The following is a 27,653-nucleotide window of genomic DNA, read 5'->3' on the forward strand; positions in this document are numbered from 1 at the left end:
CACCCCTGGATAGATAGATAGATAGATAGATAGATAGATAGATAGATAGATAGATGATTGATAGATAGATAGATGATAGATAGATAGGAGATAGATGGATAGATAGGAGATAGATGATAGATAGATAGATAGATAGATAGATAGATAGATAGATAGATAGATAGATAGATAGGAGATAGATGATAGATAGATAGATATTAGATAGATAGATAGATAGATAGATAGATAAATAGATGATAGATAGGTAGATAGATAGATAGATAGATAGATAGATAGATAGATAGATAGGAGATAGATAGATAATAGATTGATATGAGATAGATAGATAATTAGATAGATAGATATATAGATAGATAGATAGATAGATAGATAGATAAATACATAGGAGATAGATAGATAGATAGATAGATAGATGATAGATAGATATGAGATAGATAGATAGATGATAGATAGATATGAGATAGATAGATAGATAGATAGATGATAGATAGATATGAGATAGATAGATAGATAGATAGATAGATAGATAGATAGATAGATAGATAGATGATAGATAGATATGAGATAGATAGATACAGTGCCGCACCTCCCATGAAGCGACCTGAAGCGAGCGCTTCAGGCGGCACTATGCCAAGGCCTCAGGGAGGGCGGCATTTTTCCTAACCTAAGCCAGTCCAGGACAAGCTTATCACGGAGCGGTGGTTTGGGGAGGCCACTGGAGCAGCGCTGCTCCGGCAGCCTCCCCTCACGCTCAGGCAGAGAGCAGGCAGTCTCCGGGCCTACTCTCTGCCAGTGAACGGGGCTAAACCCCGCCCTTCACTCGGCCACGCCCCTGATCCACTCGGCCACACCCCTGATACACCGACCACGCCCCCTATCCACCCGGCCACGCCCCCGATTCGCCCCCTCCTCCCGGTTAGCTCGGGCTGCGAAAGGGGAAGGTTCACCCCTGGATAGATAGATAGATAGATAGATAGATAGGAGATAGATGATAGATAGATAGATAGATAGATAGAAGATAGATGATAGATAGATAGATAGATAGATAGATGATAGATAGATATGAGATAGATAGATAGATAGATAGATGATAGATAGAGAGATAGATAGATAGATAGATAGATAGATAGATGATTGATAGATAGATAGATAGATAGATAGATAGATGATAGATAGATAGATAGATAGATAGATAGGAGATAGATGGATAGATAGATAGATAGATAGATAGGAGATAGATGATAGATAGATAGATAGATAGATAGATAGATAGATAGATGATAGATATGAGATAGATAGATTGATAGATAGATAGATAGATAGATAGATAGATAGATGATTGATAGATAGATAGATAGATAGATAGATAGATAGATGATAGATAGGACATAGATGGATAGATAGATAGATAGATAGATAGATAGATAGATAGATAGGAGATAGATGATAGATAGATAGATAGATAGATAGATAGATAGATGATAGATATGAGATAGATAGATTGATAGATAGATAGATAGATAGATAGATAGATAGATGATTGATAGATAGATAGATAGATAGATAGATGATAGATAGGACATAGATGGATAGATAGATAGATAGATAGATAGATAGAAGATAGATGATAGATAGATAGATAGATAGATAGATAGATGATAGATAGATATGAGATAGATAGATAGATAGATAGATAGATGATAGATAGAGAGATAGATAGATAGATAGATAGATAGATGATTGATAGATAGATAGATGATAGATAGATAGATAGATAGATAGATAGATAGATAGGAGATAGATGGATAGATAGATAGATAGATAGGAGATAGATGATAGATAGATAGATAGATAGATAGATAGATAGATGATAGATATGAGATAGATAGATTGATAGATAGATAGATAGATAGATAGATAGATAGATGATTGATAGATAGATAGATAGATAGATAGATAGATAGATGATAGATAGGACATAGATGGATAGATAGATAGATAGATAGATAGATAGGAGATAGATCGATAGATAGATAGATAGATAATTCGATAGATTGATAGATTTGATAAAGATATATATTAGATAGATGATAGATAGATGATAGATATGAAATAGATAGATAGATACTGTAGATAGATAGATATGAGATAGATAAATAGATAGATATATATGAGATAGATAGATATATAGATAGCTAATAGATAGATATGAGATAGATAGATAGATAGATAATTAGATAGATAGATAGATAGATAGATAGGAGATAGATAGATAGATAGATAGATAGATAGATAGATAGGAGATAGATAGATAGATAGATAGGAGATAGATCGATAGATAGATAGATAGATAGATAGATAGATAGGAGATAGATAGATAGATAGATAGATAGATAGATAGATAGGAGATACATAGATAGATAGATAGGAGATAGATCGATAGATAGATAGATAGATAGATAGATAGATAGATAGATAGGAGATAGATAGATAGATAGATAGGAGATAGATAGATAGATAGATAGATAGATAGATAGATATGAGATAGATAGATAGATAGATAATAGATTGATATGAGATAGATAGATAGATAATTAGATAGATAGATAGATAGATAGATAGATATATAGATAGATAGATAAATACATAGGAGATAGATAGATAGATATGAGATAGATAGATAGATAGATAGATAGATGATAGATAGATATGAGATAGATAGATAGATAGATAGATAGATAGATAGATAGATGATAGATGATAGATAGATATGAGATAGATAGATAGATAGATAGATAGAAGATAGATGATAGATAGATAGATAGATAGATAGATAGATGATAGATAGATATGAGACAGATAGATAGATAGATAGATAGATAGATAGATAGATAGATGATAGATAGATAGATAGATAGATAGATAGATAGATAGATGATAGATAGATATGAGATAGATAGATGATAGATAGATAGATAGATAGATAGATAGATAGATGATTGATAGATAGATAGATGATAGATAGATAGGAGATAGATGGATAGATAGATAGCTAGATAGATAGATAGATAGATAGATAGATAGATAGATAGATAGATAGATAGGAGATAGATGATAGATAGATAGATATTAGATAGATAGATAGATAGATAGATAAATAGATGATAGATAGATAGATAGATAGATAGGAGATAGATAGATAGATAGATAGATAGATAGGAGATAGATAGATAGATAGATAGATAGATAGATAGATGATAGATAGATATGAGATAGATAGATAGATAGATAGAAGATAGATGATAGATAGATAGATAGATAGATAGATAGATAGATAGATAGATAGATAGATGATAGATAGATATGAGATAGATAGATAGATAGATAGATGATAGATAGATAGATAGATAGATAGATAGATAGATGATTGATAGATAGATAGATGATAGATAGATAGGAGATAGATGGATAGATAGATAGATAGATAGATAGATAGATAGATAGATAGATAGGAGATAGATGATAGATAGATAGATAGATAGATATTAGATAGATAGATAGATAGATAGATAGATAGATAGGAGATAGATGATAGATAGATAGATAGATAGATAGATGATAGATATGAGATAGATAGATTGATAGATAGATAGATAGATAGATAGATGATTGATAGATAGATAGATAGATAGATAGATGATAGATAGGACATAGATGGATAGATAGATAGATAGATAGATAGGAGATAGATCGATAGATAGATAGATAGATAATTCGATAGATTGATAGATTTGATAAAGATATATATTAGATAGATGATAGATAGATGATAGATATGAAATAGATAGATAGATACTGTAGATAGATAGATATGAGATAGATAAATAGATAGATATATATGAGATAGATAGATATATAGATAGCTAATAGATAGATATGAGATAGATAGATAGATAGATAATTAGATAGATAGATAGATAGATAGATAGATAGATAGATAGGAGATAGATAGATAGATAGATAGATAGATAGGAGATAGATAGATAGATAGATAGATAGATAGATAGGAGATAGATCGATAGATAGATAGATAGATAGATAGATAGGAGATAGATAGATAGATAGATAGATAGATAGATAGATAGGAGATACATAGATAGATAGATAGGAGATAGATCGATAGATAGATAGATAGATAGATAGATAGATAGATAGATAGGAGATAGATAGATAGATAGATAGATAGATAGATAGGAGATAGATAGATAGATAGATAGATAGATAGATAGATATGAGATAGATAGATAGATAGATAATAGATTGATATGAGATAGATAGATAGATAATTAGATAGATAGATAGATAGATATATAGATAGATAGATAAATACATAGGAGATAGATAGATAGATATGAGATAGATAGATAGATAGATAGATAGATGATAGATAGATATGAGATAGATAGATAGATAGATAGATAGATAGATGATAGATGATAGATAGATATGAGATAGATAGATAGATAGATAGATAGATAGATAGATAGAAGATAGATGATAGATAGATAGATAGATAGATAGATAGATAGATGATAGATAGATATGAGACAGATAGATAGATAGATAGATAGATAGATAGATGATAGATAGATAGATAGATAGATAGATAGATAGATGATAGATAGATATGAGATAGATAGATGATAGATAGATAGATAGATAGATAGATGATTGATAGATAGATAGATGATAGATAGATAGGAGATAGATGGATAGATAGATAGCTAGATAGATAGATAGATAGATAGATAGATAGGAGATAGATGATAGATAGATAGATATTAGATAGATAGATAGATAGATAGATAAATAGATGATAGATAGATAGATAGATAGATAGATAGGAGATAGATAGATAGATAGATAGATAGATAGATAGATAGATAGGAGATAGATAGATAGATAGATAGATAGATAGATAGATGATAGATAGATATGAGATAGATAGATAGATAGATAGAAGATAGATGATAGATAGATAGATAGATAGATAGATAGATAGATAGATGATAGATAGATATGAGATAGATAGATAGATAGATAGATGATAGATAGATAGATAGATAGATAGATAGATAGATGATTGATAGATAGATAGATGATAGATAGATAGGAGATAGATGGATAGATAGATAGATAGATAGATAGATAGGAGATAGATGATAGATAGATAGATAGATAGATATTAGATAGATAGATAGATAGATAGATAAATAGATGATAGATAGATAGATAGATAGATAGATAGATAGATAGATAGATAGATAGGAGATAGATAGATAGATAGATAGATAGATAGATAGGAGATAGATAGATAGATAGATAGATGATAGATAGATATGAGATAGATAGATAGATAGATAGATAATTCGATAGATTGATAGATATGAGAAAGATATATATTAGATAGATGATAGATAGATGATAGATATGAAATAGATAGATAGATACTGTAGATAGATATGAGATAGATAAATAGATAGATAGATATGAGATAGATAGATAGATAGATAGATAGCTAATAGATAGATAGATAGGAGATAGATAGATAGGAGATAGATAGATAGATAGATAGATAAGAGATAGATCGATAGATAGATAGATAATTCGATAGATTGATAGATATGAGAAAGATATGTATTAGATAGATGATAGATAGATGATAGATATGAAATAGATAGATAGATACTGTAGATAGATAGATATGAGATAGATAAATAGATAGATATATATGAGATAGATAGATAGATAGATAGATAGATAGATGATAGATAGATATGAGATAGATAGATAGATAGATAGATAGATGATAGATAGATAGATAGATAGATAGATAGGAGATAGATGATAGATAGATAGATAGATAGATAGATAGATAGATAGATTGATAGATAGGAGATAGATAGATTAGATAGATAGATAGATAGGAGATAGATAGATAGATAGATAGGAGATAGATAGATAATAGATTGATATGAGATAGATAGCTAATTAGATAGATAGATAGATAGATAGATAGATAGATAAATACATAGGAGATAGATAGATATGAGATAGATAGATAGATAGATAGATATGAGATAGATAGATAGATAGATAGATAGATAGATAGATAGATAGGAGATAGATGATAGATAGATAGATAGATAGATAGATAGATGATAGATAGATATGAGATATATAGATAGATAGATAGATAGATAGATAGATAGATAGATGATAGATAGATAGATAGATAGATAGATAGATAGATAGATAGATAGATAGATCTGCGAAAGGGGAAGGTTCACCCCTGGATAGATAGATAGATAGATAGATAGATAGATAGATAGATAGATGATTGATAGATAGATAGATGATAGATAGATAGGAGATAGATGGATAGATAGGAGATAGATGATAGATAGATAGATAGATAGATAGATAGATAGATAGATAGATAGGAGATAGATGATAGATAGATAGATATTAGATAGATAGATAGATAGATAGATAGATAAATAGATGATAGATAGGTAGATAGATAGATAGATAGATAGATAGATAGGAGATAGATAGATAATAGATTGATATGAGATAGATAGATAATTAGATAGATAGATATATAGATAGATAGATAGATAGATAGATAGATAGATAAATACATAGGAGATAGATAGATAGATAGATAGATAGATAGATAGATGATAGATAGATATGAGATAGATAGATAGATGATAGATAGATATGAGATAGATAGATAGATAGATAGATGATAGATAGATATGAGATAGATAGATAGATAGATAGATAGATAGATAGATGATAGATAGATATGAGATAGATAGATACAGTGCCGCACCTCCCATGAGGCGACCTGAAGCGAGCGCTTCAGGCGGCACTATGCCAAGGCCTCAGGGAGGGCGGCATTTTTCCTAACCTAAGCCAGTCCAGGACAAGCTTATCACGGAGCGGTGGTTTGGGGAGGCCACTGGAGCAGCGCTGCTCCGGCAGCCTCCCCTCACGCTCAGGCAGAGAGCAGGCAGTCTCCGGGCCTACTCTCTGCCAGCGAACGGGGCTAAACCCCGCCCTTCACTCGGCCACGCCCCTGATCCACTCGGCCACACCCCTGATACACCGACCACGCCCCCTATCCACCCGGCCACGCCCCCGATTCGCCCCCTCCTCCCGGTTAGCTCGGGCTGCGAAAGGGGAAGGTTCACCCCTGGATAGATAGATAGATAGATAGATAGATAGGAGATAGATGATAGATAGATAGATAGATAGATAGATAGATAGATAGAAGATAGATGATAGATAGATAGATAGATAGATAGATAGATAGATAGATGATAGATAGATATGAGATAGATAGATAGATAGATAGATAGATGATAGATAGAGAGATAGATAGATAGATAGATAGATAGATAGATGATTGATAGATAGATAGATAGATAGATAGATGATAGATAGATAGATAGATAGATAGATAGGAGATAGATGGATAGATAGATAGATAGATAGATAGATAGATAGATAGGAGATAGATGATAGATAGATAGATAGATAGATAGATAGATAGATAGATGATAGATATGAGATAGATAGATTGATAGATAGATAGATAGATAGATAGATAGATGATTGATAGATAGATAGATAGATAGATGATAGATAGGACATAGATGGATAGATAGATAGATAGATAGATAGATAGATAGATAGATAGATAGATAGGAGATAGATGATAGATAGATAGATAGATAGATAGATAGATAGATAGATATTAGATAGATATGAGATAGATAGATAGATAGATAGATAAATAGATGATAGATAGATAGATAGATAGATAGATATGAGATAGATAGATAGATAGATAGATAGATGATAGATAGGTAGATAGATAGATAGATAGATAGATAGATAGATAGATAGATAGATAGGAGATAGATGATAGATAGATAGATAGATATTAGATAGATAGATAGATAGATAGATAAATAGATGATAGATAGATAGATAGATAGATAGATAGATAGATAGATAGATAGGAGATAGATAGATAGATAGATAGATAGATAGGAGATAGATAGATAGATAGATAGATAGATGATAGATAGATATGAGATAGATAGATAGATAGATAGATAATTCGATAGATTGATAGATATGAGAAAGATATATATTAGATAGATGATAGATAGATGATAGATATGAAATAGATAGATAGATACTGTAGATAGATATGAGATAGATAAATAGATAGATAGATATGAGATAGATAGATAGATAGATAGATAGATAGCTAATAGATAGATAGATAGGAGATAGATAGATAGATAGATAGATAGATAGGAGATAGATAGATAGATAGATAGATAGATAAGAGATAGATCGATAGATAGATAGATAATTCGATAGATTGATAGATATGAGAAAGATATATATTAGATAGATGATAGATAGATGATAGATATGAAATAGATAGATAGATACTGTAGATAGATAGATATGAGATAGATAAATAGATAGATATATATGAGATAGATAGATAGATGATAGATAGATATGAGATAGATAGATAGATAGATAGATAGATAGATAGATAGATAGGAGATAGATGATAGATAGATAGATAGATATTAGATAGATAGATAGATAAATAGATGATAGATAGATAGATAGATAGATAGGAGATAGATAGATAGATAGGAGATAGATAGATAGATAGATAGATAGATAGATGATAGATAGATATGAGATAGATAGATAGATAGATAGATAGATAGATAGATAGTTCGATAGATTGATAGATATGAGAAAGATATATATTAGATAGATGATAGATAGATGATAGATATGAAATAGATAGATAGATACTGTAGATAGATATGAGATAGATAAATAGATAGATAGATATGAGATAGATAGATAGATAGATAGATAGATAGATAGCTAATAGATAGATAGATAGGAGATAGATAGATAGATAGATAGATAGATAGGAGATAGATAGATAGATAGATAGATAGATAAGAGATAGATCGATAGATAGATAGATAATTCGATAGATTGATAGATATGAGAAAGATATATATTAGATAGATGATAGATAGATGATAGATATGAAATAGATAGATAGATACTGTAGATAGATAGATATGAGATAGATAGATAGATAGATAGATATGAGATAGATAGATAGATAGATAGATAGATAGATAGATAGATAGATAGGAGATAGATGATAGATAGATAGATAGATAGATGATAGATAGATATGAGATATATAGATAGATAGATAGATAGATAGATAGATAGATAGATAGATAGATGATAGATAGATAGATAGATAGATAGATAGATAGATAGATAGATAGATCTGCGAAAGGGGAAGGTTCACCCCTGGATAGATAGATAGATAGATAGATAGATAGATAGATGATTGATAGATAGATAGATGATAGATAGATAGGAGATAGATGGATAGATAGGAGATAGATGATAGATAGATAGATAGATAGATAGATAGATAGATAGATAGGAGATAGATGATAGATAGATAGATATTAGATAGATAGATAGATAGATAGATAGATAGATAAATAGATGATAGATAGGTAGATAGATAGATAGATAGATAGATAGATAGATAGGAGATAGATAGATAATAGATTGATATGAGATAGATAGATAATTAGATAGATAGATATATAGATAGATAGATAGATAGATAGATAGATAGATAGATAGATAAATACATAGGAGATAGATAGATAGATAGATAGATAGATAGATAGATGATAGATAGATATGAGATAGATAGATAGATGATAGATAGATATGAGATAGATAGATAGATAGATAGATAGATAGATGATAGATAGATATGAGATAGATAGATAGATAGATAGATAGATAGATAGATAGATGATAGATAGATATGAGATAGATAGATACAGTGCCGCACCTCCCATGAGGCGACCTGAAGCGAGCGCTTCAGGCGGCACTATGCCAAGGCCTCAGGGAGGGCGGCATTTTTCCTAACCTAAGCCAGTCCAGGACAAGCTTATCACGGAGCGGTGGTTTGGGGAGGCCACTGGAGCAGCGCTGCTCCGGCAGCCTCCCCTCACGCTCAGGCAGAGAGCAGGCAGTCTCCGGGCCTACTCTCTGCCAGCGAACGGGGCTAAACCCCGCCCTTCACTCGGCCACGCCCCTGATCCACTCGGCCACACCCCTGATACACCGACCACGCCCCCTATCCACCCGGCCACGCCCCTGATTCGCCCCCTCCTCCCGGTTAGCTCGGGCTGCGAAAGGGGAAGGTTCACCCCTGGATAGATAGATAGATAGATAGATAGATAGATAGGAGATAGATGATAGATAGATAGATAGATAGATAGATAGATAGATAGATAGATAGATAGAAGATAGATGATAGATAGATAGATAGATAGATAGATGATAGATAGATATGAGATAGATAGATAGATAGATAGATAGATAGATGATAGATAGAGAGATAGATAGATAGATAGATAGATAGATAGATAGATAGATAGATGATTGATAGATAGATAGATAGATAGATAGATAGATGATAGATAGATAGATAGATAGATAGATAGGAGATAGATGGATAGATAGATAGATAGATAGGAGATAGATGATAGATAGATAGATAGATAGATAGATAGATGATAGATATGAGATAGATAGATTGATAGATAGATAGATAGATAGATAGATAGATGATTGATAGATAGATAGATAGATAGATAGATAGATGATAGATAGGACATAGATGGATAGATAGATAGATAGATAGATAGATAGATAGATAGGAGATAGATGATAGATAGATAGATAGATAGATAGATAGATAGATAGATAGATATTAGATAGATATGAGATAGATAGATAGATAGATAAATAGATGATAGATAGATAGATAGATAGATAGATAGATAGATATGAGATAGATAGATAGATAGATAGATAGATGATAGATAGGTAGATAGATAGATAGATAGATAGATAGATAGATAGATAGATAGATAGGAGATAGATGATAGATAGATAGATAGATATTAGATAGATAGATAGATAGATAGATAGATAAATAGATGATAGATAGATAGATAGATAGATAGATAGGAGATAGATAGATAGATAGATAGATAGGAGATAGATAGATAGATAGATAGATAGATAGATAGATAGATGATAGATAGATATGAGATAGATAGATAGATAGATAGATAGATAATTCGATAGATTGATAGATATGAGAAAGATATATATTAGATAGATGATAGATAGATGATAGATATGAAATAGATAGATAGATACTGTAGATAGATATGAGATAGATAAATAGATAGATAGATATGAGATAGATAGATAGATAGATAGATAGCTAATAGATAGATAGATAGGAGATAGATAGATAGATAGATAGATAGATAGATAGGAGATAGATAGATAGATAGATAGATAGATAGATAGATAAGAGATAGATCGATAGATAGATAGATAATTCGATAGATTGATAGATATGAGAAAGATATATATTAGATAGATGATAGATAGATGATAGATATGAAATAGATAGATAGATACTGTAGATAGATAGATATGAGATAGATAAATAGATAGATATATATGAGATAGATAGATAGATGATAGATAGATATGAGATAGATAGATAGATAGATAGATAGATAGGAGATAGATGATAGATAGATAGATAGATATTAGATAGATAGATAGATAGATAAATAGATGATAGATAGATAGATAGATAGATAGGAGATAGATAGATAGATAGGAGATAGATAGATAGATAGATAGATAGATGATAGATAGATATGAGATATATAGATAGATAGATAGATAGATAGATAGATAGATGATAGATAGATAGATAGATAGATAGATAGATAGATAGATAGATAGATAGATAGATCTGCGAAAGGGGAAGGTTCACCCCTGGATAGATAGATAGATAGATAGATAGATAGATAGATAGATAGATAGATGATTGATAGATAGATAGATGATAGATAGATAGGAGATAGATGGATAGATAGGAGATAGATGATAGATAGATAGATAGATAGATAGATAGATAGATAGATAGATAGGAGATAGATGATAGATAGATAGATATTAGATAGATAGATAGATAGATAGATAGATAAATAGATGATAGATAGGTAGATAGATAGATAGATAGATAGATAGATAGATAGATAGGAGATAGATAGATAATAGATTGATATGAGATAGATAGATAATTAGATAGATAGATATATAGATAGATAGATAGATAGATAGATAGATAAATACATAGGAGATAGATAGATAGATAGATAGATAGATAGATAGATAGATGATAGATAGATATGAGATAGATAGATAGATGATAGATAGATATGAGATAGATAGATAGATAGATAGATGATAGATAGATATGAGATAGATAGATAGATAGATAGATAGATAGATAGATAGATAGATGATAGATAGATATGAGATAGATAGATACAGTGCCGCACCTCCCATGAGGCGACCTGAAGCGAGCGCTTCAGGCGGCACTATGCCAAGGCCTCAGGGAGGGCGGCATTTTTCCTAACCTAAGCCAGTCCAGGACAAGCTTATCACGGAGCGGTGGTTTGGGGAGGCCACTGGAGCAGCGCTGCTCCGGCAGCCTCCCCTCACGCTCAGGCAGAGAGCAGGCAGTCTCCGGGCCTACTCTCTGCCAGCGAACGGGGCTAAACCCCGCCCTTCACTCGGCCACGCCCCTGATCCACTCGGCCACACCCCTGATACACCGACCACGCCCCCTATCCACCCGGCCACGCCCCCGATTCGCCCCCTCCTCCCGGTTAGCTCGGGCTGCGAAAGGGGAAGGTTCACCCCTGGATAGATAGATAGATAGATAGATAGATAGATAGATAGGAGATAGATGATAGATAGATAGATAGATAGATAGATAGATAGATAGATAGAAGATAGATGATAGATAGATAGATAGATAGATAGATAGATAGATAGATAGATGATAGATAGATATGAGATAGATAGATAGATAGATAGATAGATGATAGATAGAGAGATAGATAGATAGATAGATAGATAGATAGATAGATAGATGATTGATAGATAGATAGATAGATAGATAGATGATAGATAGATAGATAGATAGATAGATAGATAGATAGATAGGAGATAGATGGATAGATAGATAGATAGATAGATAGATAGGAGATAGATGATAGATAGATAGATAGATAGATAGATAGATGATAGATATGAGATAGATAGATTGATAGATAGATAGATAGATAGATAGATAGATAGATAGATAGATGATTGATAGATAGATAGATAGATAGATAGATAGATGATAGATAGGACATAGATGGATAGATAGATAGATAGATAGATAGATAGGAGATAGATGATAGATAGATAGATAGATAGATAGATAGATAGATATTAGATAGATATGAGATAGATAGATAGATAGATAGATAAATAGATGATAGATAGATAGATAGATAGATATGAGATAGATAGATAGATAGATAGATAGATGATAGATAGGTAGATAGATAGATAGATAGATAGATAGATAGATAGATAGATAGGAGATAGATGATAGATAGATAGATAGATATTAGATAGATAGATAGATAGATAGATAAATAGATGATAGATAGATAGATAGATAGATAGATAGATAGATAGATAGATAGGAGATAGATAGATAGATAGATAGATAGATAGGAGATAGATAGATAGATAGATAGATAGATGATAGATAGATATGAGATAGATAGATAGATAGATAGATAATTCGATAGATTGATAGATATGAGAAAGATATATATTAGATAGATGATAGATAGATGATAGATATGAAATAGATAGATAGATACTGTAGATAGATATGAGATAGATAAATAGATAGATAGATATGAGATAGATAGATAGATAGATAGATAGATAGCTAATAGATAGATAGATAGGAGATAGATAGATAGATAGATAGATAGGAGATAGATAGATAGATAGATAGATAGATAGATAGATAGATAAGAGATAGATCGATAGATAGATAGATAATTCGATAGATTGATAGATATGAGAAAGATATATATTAGATAGATGATAGATAGATGATAGATATGAAATAGATAGATAGATACTGTAGATAGATAGATATGAGATAGATAAATAGATAGATATATATGAGATAGATAGATAGATGATAGATAGATATGAGATAGATAGATAGATAGATAGATAGATAGATAGATAGATAGATAGATAGGAGATAGATGATAGATAGATAGATAGATAGATATTAGATAGATAGATAGATAAATAGATGATAGATAGATAGATAGATAGATAGGAGATAGATAGATAGATAGGAGATAGATAGATAGATAGATAGATAGATAGATGATAGATAGATATGAGATAGATAGATAGATAGATAGATAGATAGATAGATAGATAGTTCGATAGATTGATAGATATGAGAAAGATATATATTAGATAGATGATAGATAGATGATAGATATGAAATAGATAGATAGATACTGTAGATAGATATGAGATAGATAAATAGATAGATAGATATGAGATAGATAGATAGATAGATAGATAGATAGATAGCTAATAGATAGATAGATAGGAGATAGATAGATAGATAGATAGATAGATAGGAGATAGATAGATAGATAGATAGATAGATAAGAGATAGATCGATAGATAGATAGATAATTCGATAGATTGATAGATATGAGAAAGATATATATTAGATAGATGATAGATAGATGATAGATATGAAATAGATAGATAGATACTGTAGATAGATAGATATGAGATAGATAGATAGATAGATAGATATGAGATAGATAGATAGATAGATAGATAGATAGATAGATAGATAGATAGGAGATAGATGATAGATAGATAGATAGATAGATGATAGATAGATATGAGATATATAGATAGATAGATAGATAGATAGATAGATAGATAGATAGATGATAGATAGATAGATAGATAGATAGATAGATAGATAGATAGATAGATAGATCTGCGAAAGGGGAAGGTTCACCCCTGGATAGATAGATAGATAGATAGATAGATAGATAGATGATTGATAGATAGATAGATGATAGATAGATAGGAGATAGATGGATAGATAGGAGATAGATGATAGATAGATAGATAGATAGATAGATAGATAGATAGATAGATAGATAGGAGATAGATGATAGATAGATAGATATTAGATAGATAGATAGATAGATAGATAGATAGATAGATAAATAGATGATAGATAGGTAGATAGATAGATAGATAGATAGATAGATAGATAGATAGGAGATAGATAGATAATAGATTGATATGAGATAGATAGATAATTAGATAGATAGATATATAGATAGATAGATAGATAGATAGATAGATAAATACATAGGAGATAGATAGATAGATAGATAGATAGATAGATGATAGATAGATATGAGATAGATAGATAGATGATAGATAGATATGAGATAGATAGATAGATAGATAGATAGATAGATGATAGATAGATATGAGATAGATAGATAGATAGATAGATAGATGATAGATAGATATGAGATAGATAGATACAGTGCCGCACCTCCCATGAGGCGACCTGAAGCGAGCGCTTCAGGCGGCACTATGCCAAGGCCTCAGGGAGGGCGGCATTTTTCCTAACCTAAGCCAGTCCAGGACAAGCTTATCACGGAGCGGTGGTTTGGGGAGGCCACTGGAGCAGCGCTGCTCCGGCAGCCTCCCCTCACGCTCAGGCAGAGAGCAGGCAGTCTCCGGGCCTACTCTCTGCCAGCGAACGGGGCTAAACCCCGCCCTTCACTCGGCCACGCCCCTGATCCACTCGGCCACACCCCTGATACACCGACCACGCCCCCTATCCACCCGGCCACGCCCCTGATTCGCCCCCTCCTCCCGGTTAGCTCGGGCTGCGAAAGGGGAAGGTTCACCCCTGGATAGATAGATAGATAGATAGATAGATAGATAGATAGGAGATAGATGATAGATAGATAGATAGATAGATAGATAGATAGATAGATAGATAGATAGAAGATAGATGATAGATAGATAGATAGATAGATAGATAGATGATAGATAGATATGAGATAGATAGATAGATAGATAGATAGATAGATAGATGATAGATAGAGAGATAGATAGATAGATAGATAGATAGATAGATGATTGATAGATAGATAGATAGATAGATAGATAGATAGATGATAGATAGATAGATAGATAGATAGGAGATAGATGGATAGATAGATAGATAGATAGGAGATAGATGATAGATAGATAGATAGATAGATAGATAGATAGATGATAGATATGAGATAGATAGATTGATAGATAGATAGATAGATAGATAGATAGATGATTGATAGATAGATAGATAGATAGATAGATGATAGATAGGACATAGATGGATAGATAGATAGATAGATAGATAGATAGGAGATAGATGATAGATAGATAGATAGATAGATAGATAGATAGATAGATAGATATTAGATAGATATGAGATAGATAGATAGATAGATAGATAAATAGATGATAGATAGATAGATAGATAGATAGATAGATATGAGATAGATAGATAGATAGATAGATAGATGATAGATAGGTAGATAGATAGATAGATAGATAGATAGATAGATAGATAGGAGATAGATGATAGATAGATAGATAGATATTAGATAGATAGATAGATAGATAGATAGATAGATAAATAGATGATAGATAGATAGATAGATAGATAGATAGATAGATAGGAGATAGATAGATAGATAGATAGATAGGAGATAGATAGATAGATAGATAGATAGATAGATGATAGATAGATATGAGATAGATAGATAGATAGATAGATAGATAGATAATTCGATAGATTGATAGATATGAGAAAGATATATATTAGATAGATGATAGATAGATGATAGATATGAAATAGATAGATAGATACTGTAGATAGATATGAGATAGATAAATAGATAGATAGATATGAGATAGATAGATAGATAGATAGATAGCTAATAGATAGATAGATAGGAGATAGATAGATAGATAGATAGGAGATAGATAGATAGATAGATAGATAGATAGATAGATAGATAAGAGATAGATCGATAGATAGATAGATAATTCGATAGATTGATAGATATGAGAAAGATATATATTAGATAGATGATAGATAGATGATAGATATGAAATAGATAGATAGATACTGTAGATAGATAGATATGAGATAGATAAATAGATAGATATATATGAGATAGATAGATAGATGATAGATAGATATGAGATAGATAGATAGATAGATAGATAGATAGATAGATAGATAGGAGATAGATGATAGATAGATAGATAGATAGATATTAGATAGATAGATAGATAGATAAATAGATGATAGATAGATAGATAGATAGATAGGAGATAGATAGATAGATAGGAGATAGATAGATAGATAGATAGATAGATGATAGATAGATATGAGATAGATAGATAGATAGATAGATAGATAGATAGATAGTTCGATAGATTGATAGATATGAGAAAGATATATATTAGATAGATGATAGATAGATGATAGATATGAAATAGATAGATAGATACTGTAGATAGATATGAGATAGATAAATAGATAGATAGATATGAGATAGATAGATAGATAGATAGATAGATAGATAGCTAATAGATAGATAGATAGGAGATAGATAGATAGATAGATAGATAGATAGGAGATAGATAGATAGATAGATAGATAGATAGATAGATAAGAGATAGATCGATAGATAGATAGATAATTCGATAGATTGATAGATATGAGAAAGATATATATTAGATAGATGATAGATAGATGATAGATATGAAATAGATAGATAGATACTGTAGATAGATAGATATGAGATAGATAAATAGATAGATATATATGAGATAGATAGATAGATGATAGATAGATATGAGATAGATAGATAGATAGATAGATAGATAGATAGATGATAGATAGATAGATAGATAGATAGATAGATAGATAGGAGATAGATGATAGATAGATAGATAGATAGATAGATAGATAGATAGATAGATAGATAGATTGATAGATAGGAGATAGATAGATTAGATAGATAGATAGATAGATAGATAGGAGATAGATAGATAGATAGATAGATAGATAGATAGATAGGAGATAGATAGATAATAGATTGATATGAGATAGATAGCTAATTAGATAGATAGATAGATAGATAGATAGATAGATAGATAAATACATAGGAGATAGATAGATATGAGATAGATAGATAGATAGATAGATAGATAGATATGAGATAGATAGATAGATAGATAGATAGATAGATAGATAGGAGATAGATGATAGATAGATAGATAGATAGATAGATGATAGATAGATATGAGATATATAGATAGATAGATAGATAGATAGATAGATAGATGATAGATAGATAGATAGATAGATAGATAGATAGATAGATAGATAGATAGATCTGCGAAAGGGGAAGGTTCACCCCTGGATAGATAGATAGATAGATAGATAGATAGATAGATAGATAGATAGATAGATAGATAGATAGATAGATCTGCGAAAGGGGAAGGTTCACCCCTGGATAGATAGATAGATAGATAGATAGATAGATAGATAGATAGATGATTGATAGATAGATAGATGATAGATAGATAGGAGATAGATGGATAGATAGGAGATAGATGATAGATAGATAGATAGATAGATAGATAGATAGATAGATAGATAGATAGATAGATAGGAGATAGATGATAGATAGATAGATATTAGATAGATAGATAGATAGATAGATAAATAGATGATAGATAGGTAGATAGATAGATAGATAGATAGATAGATAGATAGATAGATAGGAGATAGATAGATAATAGATTGATATGAGATAGATAGATAATTAGATAGATAGATATATAGATAGATAGATAGATAGATAAATACATAGGAGATAGATAGATAGATAGATAGATAGATAGATAGATAGATGATAGATAGATATGAGATAGATAGATAGATGATAGATAGATATGAGATAGATAGATAGATAGATAGATGATAGATAGATATGAGATAGATAGATAGATAGATAGATAGATGATAGATAGATATGAGATAGATAGATACAGTGCCGCACCTCCCATGAGGCGACCTGAAGCGAGCGCTTCAGGCGGCACTATGCCAAGGCCTCAGGGAGGGCGGCATTTTTCCTAACCTAAGCCAGTCCAGGACAAGCTTATCACGGAGCGGTGGTTTGGGGAGGCCACTGGAGCAGCGCTGCTCCGGCAGCCTCCCCTCACGCTCAGGCAGAGAGCAGGCAGTCTCCGGGCCTACTCTCTGCCAGCGAACGGGGCTAAACCCCGCCCTTCACTCGGCCACGCCCCTGATCCACTCGGCCACACCCCTGATACACCGACCACGCCCCCTATCCACCCGGCCACGCCCCCGATTCGCCCCCTCCTCCCGGTTAGCTCGGGCTGCGAAAGGGGAAGGTTCACCCCTGGATAGATAGATAGATAGATAGATAGATAGATAGATAGATAGATAGATAGATAGATAGGAGATAGATGATAGATAGATAGATAGATAGATAGATAGAAGATAGATGATAGATAGATAGATAGATAGATAGATAGATAGATGATAGATAGATATGAGATAGATAGATAGATAGATAGATAGATAGATGATAGATAGAGAGATAGATAGATAGATAGATAGATGATTGATAGATAGATAGATAGATAGATAGATGATAGATAGATAGATAGATAGATAGGAGATAGATGGATAGATAGATAGATAGATAGATAGATAGATAGATAGGAGATAGATGATAGATAGATAGATAGATAGATAGATAGATAGATGATAGATATGAGATAGATAGATTGATAGATAGATAGATAGATAGATAGATAGATGATTGATAGATAGATAGATAGATAGATAGATGATAGATAGGACATAGATGGATAGATAGATAGATAGATAGATAGATAGATAGATAGATAGATAGATAGATAGGAGATAGATGATAGATAGATAGATAGATAGATAGATAGATATTAGATAGATATGAGATAGATAGATAGATAGATAAATAGATGATAGATAGATAGATAGATAGATAGATAGATAGATAGATATGAGATAGATAGATAGATAGATAGATAGATGATAGATAGGTAGATAGATAAATAGATAGATAGATAGATAGATAGATAGATAGGAGATAGATGATAGATAGATAGATAGATATTAGATAGATAGATAGATAGATAGATAGATAAATAGATGATAGATAGATAGATAGATAGATAGATAGGAGATAGATAGATAGATAGATAGATAGATAGATAGGAGATAGATAGATAGATAGATAGATAGATAGATGATAGATAGATATGAGATAGATAGATAGATAGATAGATAGATAGATAATTCGATAGATTGATAGATATGAGAAAGATATATATTAGATAGATGATAGATAGATGATAGATATGAAATAGATAGATAGATACTGTAGATAGATATGAGATAGATAAATAGATAGATAGATATGAGATAGATAGATAGATAGATAGCTAATAGATAGATAGATAGGAGATAGATAGATAGATAGATAGATAGGAGATAGATAGATAGATAGATAGATAGATAGATAGATAGATAAGAGATAGATCGATAGATAGATAGATAATTCGATAGATTGATAGATATGAGAAAGATATATATTAGATAGATGATAGATAGATGATAGATATGAAATAGATAGATAGATACTGTAGATAGATAGATATGAGATAGATAAATAGATAGATATATATGAGATAGATAGATAGATGATAGATAGATATGAGATAGATAGATAGATAGATAGATAGATAGATAGATAGATAGGAGATAGATGATAGATAGATAGATATTAGATAGATAGATAGATAGATAAATAGATGATAGATAGATAGATAGATAGATAGATAGATAGATAGATAGGAGATAGATAGATAGATAGGAGATAGATAGATAGATAGATAGATAGATAGATAGATGATAGATAGATATGAGATAGATAGATAGATAGATAGATAGTTCGATAGATTGATAGATATGAGAAAGATATATATTAGATAGATGATAGATAGATGATAGATATGAAATAGATAGATAGATACTGTAGATAGATATGAGATAGATAAATAGATAGATAGATATGAGATAGATAGATAGATAGATAGATAGATAGATAGCTAATAGATAGATAGATAGGAGATAGATAGATAGATAGATAGATAGATAGATAGGAGATAGATAGATAGATAGATAGATAGATAAGAGATAGATCGATAGATAGATAGATAATTCGATAGATTGATAGATATGAGAAAGATATATATTAGATAGATGATAGATAGATGATAGATATGAAATAGATAGATAGATACTGTAGATAGATAGATATGAGATAGATAAATAGATAGATATATATGAGATAGATAGATAGATGATAGATAGATATGAGATAGATAGATAGATAGATAGATGATAGATAGATAGATAGATAGATAGATAGATAGATAGATAGGAGATAGATGATAGATAGATAGATAGATAGATAGATAGATTGATAGATAGGAGATAGATAGATTAGATAGATAGATAGATAGATAGGAGATAGATAGATAGATAGATAGATAGATAGATAGGAGATAGATAGATAATAGATTGATATGAGATAGATAGCTAATTAGATAGATAGATAGATAGATAGATAGATAGATAGATAGATAAATACATAGGAGATAGATAGATATGAGATAGATAGATAGATAGATAGATAGATAGATAGATATGAGATAGATAGATAGATAGATAGATAGATAGATAGATAGATAGATAGGAGATAGATGATAGATAGATAGATAGATAGATAGATAGATAGATAGATGATAGATAGATATGAGATATATAGATAGATAGATAGATAGATAGATAGATAGATAGATGATAGATAGATAGATAGATAGATAGATAGATAGATAGATAGATAGATAGATCTGCGAAAGGGGAAGGTTCACCCCTGGATAGATAGATAGATAGATAGATAGATAGATAGATAGATAGATGATTGATAGATAGATAGATGATAGATAGATAGGAGATAGATGGATAGATAGGAGATAGATGATAGATAGATAGATAGATAGATAGATAGATAGATAGATAGATAGATAGGAGATAGATGATAGATAGATAGATATTAGATAGATAGATAGATAGATAGATAGATAGATAAATAGATGATAGATAGGTAGATAGATAGATAGATAGATAGATAGATAGATAGATAGGAGATAGATAGATAATAGATTGATATGAGATAGATAGATAATTAGATATATAGATAGATAGATAGATAGATAGATAGATAGATAGATAGATAAATACATAGGAGATAGATAGATAGATAGATAGATGATAGATAGATATGAGATAGATAGATAGATGATAGATAGATATGAGATAGATAGATAGATAGATGATAGATAGATATGAGATAGATAGATAGATAGATAGATAGATAGATGATAGATAGATATGAGATAGATAGATACAGTGCCGCACCTCCCATGAGGCGACCTGAAGCGAGCGCTTCAGGCGGCACTATGCCAAGGCCTCAGGGAGGGCGGCATTTTTCCTAACCTAAGCCAGTCCAGGACAAGCTTATCACGGAGCGGTGGTTTGGGGAGGCCACTGGAGCAGCGCTGCTCCGGCAGCCTCCCCTCACGCTCAGGCAGAGAGCAGGCAGTCTCCGGGCCTACTCTCTGCCAGCGAACGGGGCTAAACCCCGCCCTTCACTCGGCCACGCCCCTGATCCACTCGGCCACACCCCTGATACACCGACCACGCCCCCTATCCACCCGGCCACGCCCCCGATTCGCCCCCTCCTCCCGGTTAGCTCGGGCTGCGAAAGGGGAAGGTTCACCCCTGGATAGATAGATAGATAGATAGATAGATAGATAGATAGATAGGAGATAGATGATAGATAGATAGATAGATAGATAGATAGAAGATAGATGATAGATAGATAGATAGATAGATAGATAGATAGATAGATAGATGATAGATAGATATGAGATAGATAGATAGATAGATAGATAGATGATAGATAGAGAGATAGATAGATAGATAGATAGATAGATAGATAGATAGATAGATGATTGATAGATAGATAGATAGATAGATAGATGATAGATAGATAGATAGATAGATAGATAGATAGGAGATAGATGGATAGATAGATAGATAGATAGATAGATAGATAGATAGGAGATAGATGATAGATAGATAGATAGATAGATAGATAGATGATAGATATGAGATAGATAGATTGATAGATAGATAGATAGATAGATAGATAGATGATTGATAGATAGATAGATAGATAGATAGATGATAGATAGGACATAGATGGATAGATAGATAGATAGATAGATAGATAGATAGATAGATAGATAGGAGATAGATGATAGATAGATAGATAGATAGATAGATAGATAGATATTAGATAGATATGAGATAGATAGATAGATAGATAAATAGATGATAGATAGATAGATAGATAGATATGAGATAGATAGATAGATAGATAGATAGATGATAGATAGGTAGATAGATAGATAGATAGATAGATAGATAGGACATAGATGGATAGATAGATATATAGATAGATAGATAGATAGATAGATAGATAGATAGGAGATAGATGATAGATAGATAGATAGATAGATAGATAGATATTAGATAGATATGAGATAGATAGATAGATAAATAGATGATAGATAGATAGATAGATAGATAGATAGATAAATGATAGATAGATAGATATGATATAGATAGATAATTAGATAGATAAAATCCAGCTCTTGACATTTGAAGGACTTCATGGGAATCACTTCTAAACCAATCATATGCACTTGCTATGGAGATTAGTGATAAAGCTAACATACATTTATGTGTCAAAGTGAAATCTTGATGCCAAGAAAATTATCTTTTAATCAGTATGTAAATAATCTGTTCTTGGCCCGGTCTGTCATTGCTCCCGTTTTCACTTGTCAGGATAAAATTTCTAAACCATGAATCCTGTTTTTTGCTCCCTCTACCTTGTCAGTTCTTGTTACATTTGGCATCTTGTTATAGCCAGCTCCACATTTCCACTTTTCTCACTAGTTTTCACACTAGCTCTTATTGATTACTTTAAGACAAATCTATTTTAATATTAGTTAAATATACACTCATTGGCAGTAAAAATTAACACCTAGATAGAAATATAAAAATGTGCATAAAAGTGCTTCTCCCAGTATCCAATGAAAAGGCTACTTTTGGGTAGTGTACCTCATTAACTCTACAACACATTCAAACACATTTTGCCCAGTTGACTTACTTTAAGAGAGAACGCATCATTGGACTGAGAGAAGTTGGATGGTCGTTTCAACTAATTGAGCACCCTCTTGGCCATTGAGGCCTAGCTGTTAGGAGATGTTCGGAGAAGCAGTAGCTACATGATGCCACGCTTACACAGCAAACAGATTCCAAATGGCCCAGACTGACCACCAGTGGAGAGGATCATTTAATCCATTGACAAGCACGAGCAACTCCCACAGTTTCCTTGTCCACCATCCGTATACAGGTGGCCCCTTTATTACACCCCATTGCTTCTGCCTTGACTATTATGGCACCCATTATGTGTCCTGCCATTGACAGCCAGCCACTGTTACCTTCATTTGCAATGGTATCGTACACAAGAAACCAGGACTGGTACGAATTGGAACTGTTTGTTCTTCAGCAACAAATGTAGGTTCTAATTGGGATCTGACAACAGTTGGGTTCCAGTATGGAGACCTTGTGGTAAGAGCTTCAATCTTGCCTTTACTGTGGAGAGGAAAACTGCCCCAACTGCTGGTGTGATGGTCTGGGGAGCCATTGTATACCACAAGCAGTCATCCCTAGTAGCGAAAAATCTGTCATCATTTTTGTTAGCCATTAAAAAGGTATCAACTACTAAAGACTCATTCTTCATATTTCACTAACAGCTCATTAATATGTACAGAACATCCTGCAGCCGCAAGGCATTTCTCAGCAGGATAATGCTCACCCGCGCACAGGATTTCCCAGGAATGTCTCAATGACAACACTCGCCCTGCACGATCTCCAGAGTAATCTCTAACAGAATATTTATGGGATCAGCTATGACTCCAGTTTAAGCAGTTTATGAGTGTGCAGGATCTGGCGGTCCAGCTATGTCATCTGTGAACACATTTTCTGCAGGATACTATACATAACCTGTATACCTCCATATCCAAACCTATTTTACTTTATATCCAGGCCATCCACAAGGCTCTCCATAATGCCTCACCTCCATACATTTCCTCCCTCATCTCTTTCTACCGCCCAACCCGTGCTCTCCGCTCACTCAATGATCTAACACTTACATCCTCTATTATCAGAACCTCCCACGCTCGTATACAAGACTTCTCCCGAGCTGCACCACTTCTCTGGAATGCTCTACCCCGGACAATCAGATTAACTCCCAATTTCTACAGCTTCAAACGCAAACTAAAGACGCATCTTTTCAGACAAGCCTATCACAATTCCTAATATAAACCCTTCCGTACCGTAATTAGAATCCCCCAAATCTAACCCTCCTCTGTCCCCACTCCCACATTTCCCCACATGATATGATGCCATTTCAGGCTAACTTCATATGTTCAAGCACCTTTCACATGTTAAAGGACACGACTGGTGACGGCTCATAAAGTTTTATGTTTGTGTAATGACAGTCACCTCTATTACAAAAGTGTCTGACCCCTGTATAAGCAATACCGCCCCTGCTACCTCTTGTGTCACCCCCTCTACCTCATAGATTGTAAGCTCTTGCGAGCAGGGCCCTCAGTCCCATTGTGTGAAATGACTTTCTTTGTAATGTATCTTTCTGTCTGTATTTGATTCCTACAAATTGTACAGCGCTGCGGAATATGTTGGCGCTATATAAACAAAATTTATTATTATTATTAGTAGCTCAACAGGGTCCTAGAGTCTCCACTCAATTGTACGATTATCTTGTTGGAGGTATCCACTTTGGTTTTACCAACAGAAATGTAACATCTATGGGAAGCCTGAATATGGGCTTTGTATATTGTGGAGTTGTATCCTGACAATGAATGGAGCAGCTCTTTTTGTCTCTCTCACAGAAGGAGACAGTCTGTGCATTGCAGGTCTTTTTGGTAGTTTGTGTTGACGAGACTACCCAAGTGAGAGAGATGCTGACTGACCCCCAGGACCATCACTCAGCCTTAGCTCAAGTCTTCTGGTTCTGAAGAACCTTCATTTCATGGACCAATACACCATAGAACATTGTCTCTGCATTCACCATCAACCACCATCAGGCTCAGCCAGGATTACTAAAAGGAATTGCCCAAGAGAATTTCCTCCAAAAACTTTCAGTAGCCAATGAAACTTTTCTTGATATTTATACTGATACATTGCTTTATGTCACGGCAAAATGACAACGAGAGACCTGAGACAGAGTTGTTATCTCCACCGGATCTACTCCATCTTTGTCCGTAGACTGATTGGGCCTTAACTAGATGGATAGTGTGACGAACTTGTTGTTGTACTGTAGACAGGGCACTGCTCCTGCTCCAGCCAGTTGTCTTGCATCCTGATACTGGTCAGTAAGGAGGAGGATGAGGCAGCCATATTTGAGCTTCAAGGGCTCGGTCTAATGATGAAATGACACAAAATAGGACCAGAGGAAGAGAAAAAAATTAATGGAGGAAATGGTGGAAAAATTTTTTGTGAATGCAAAAGATGTCAGCTTCAGTATACACTAGATTTTATCACTATATTATGCTCATGACGATGGTTGTACTTACTTCTCCACATCACACTAGTGACCATTTCTGATTTTTGTACTGTTCAGTAAGACATCTCTGCATGGGCTGAAATGAAATATTTCTCAAGGAAAAGAGCTTTTCCTTGTAACATCTCCTTCCATGTCAGTTCATTCTTTGGACAGTCAGAACATATTTGCCCCCATACGGCGAACAGATATATTAACTTTACAGACTGCCAGTATGCGCTCCAGCAAAATTGCTTTTTGTTTTTGTGCCATGATAAGCGGTGTGAAGATTTCAATCCACTTACCGCTGAAAGATCGCAGCTAGACAGTGACCATTACCTTCACGCCGTTACTTTTAAACAGTTTTCTTCTTCGCAGCCTCTGACATAACGTGTTAAAAGTTGTCGAACCGCATGATGTTTCATGGGAAACAAAAGTGTAAATACAGGGATGCAGAGAGGGGTCCATACCTGGGAAAACCTCTATCTATAGGATTCCTCTAAACATCCTCCACGGGGACCAAATGTTGACAAATTACGAAGGTCTCTTGTCTGTCTTACC

General features: G+C 32.3%; 1 protein-coding gene across 1 annotated transcript in view; it reads left to right on the forward strand.

Annotated features, from left to right (window-relative positions):
- The window catches only part of OPN5 (opsin 5), an 89,825-nt gene that overhangs the window by 27,389 nt on the left and 34,783 nt on the right, over window positions 1-27,653 (forward strand). The window lies entirely within an intron of this gene.

The sequence above is a fragment of the Leptodactylus fuscus genome, chromosome 3 (genome assembly GCF_031893055.1).
Source record: "Leptodactylus fuscus isolate aLepFus1 chromosome 3, aLepFus1.hap2, whole genome shotgun sequence".
Classification (NCBI taxonomy): domain Eukaryota; kingdom Metazoa; phylum Chordata; class Amphibia; order Anura; family Leptodactylidae; genus Leptodactylus; species Leptodactylus fuscus.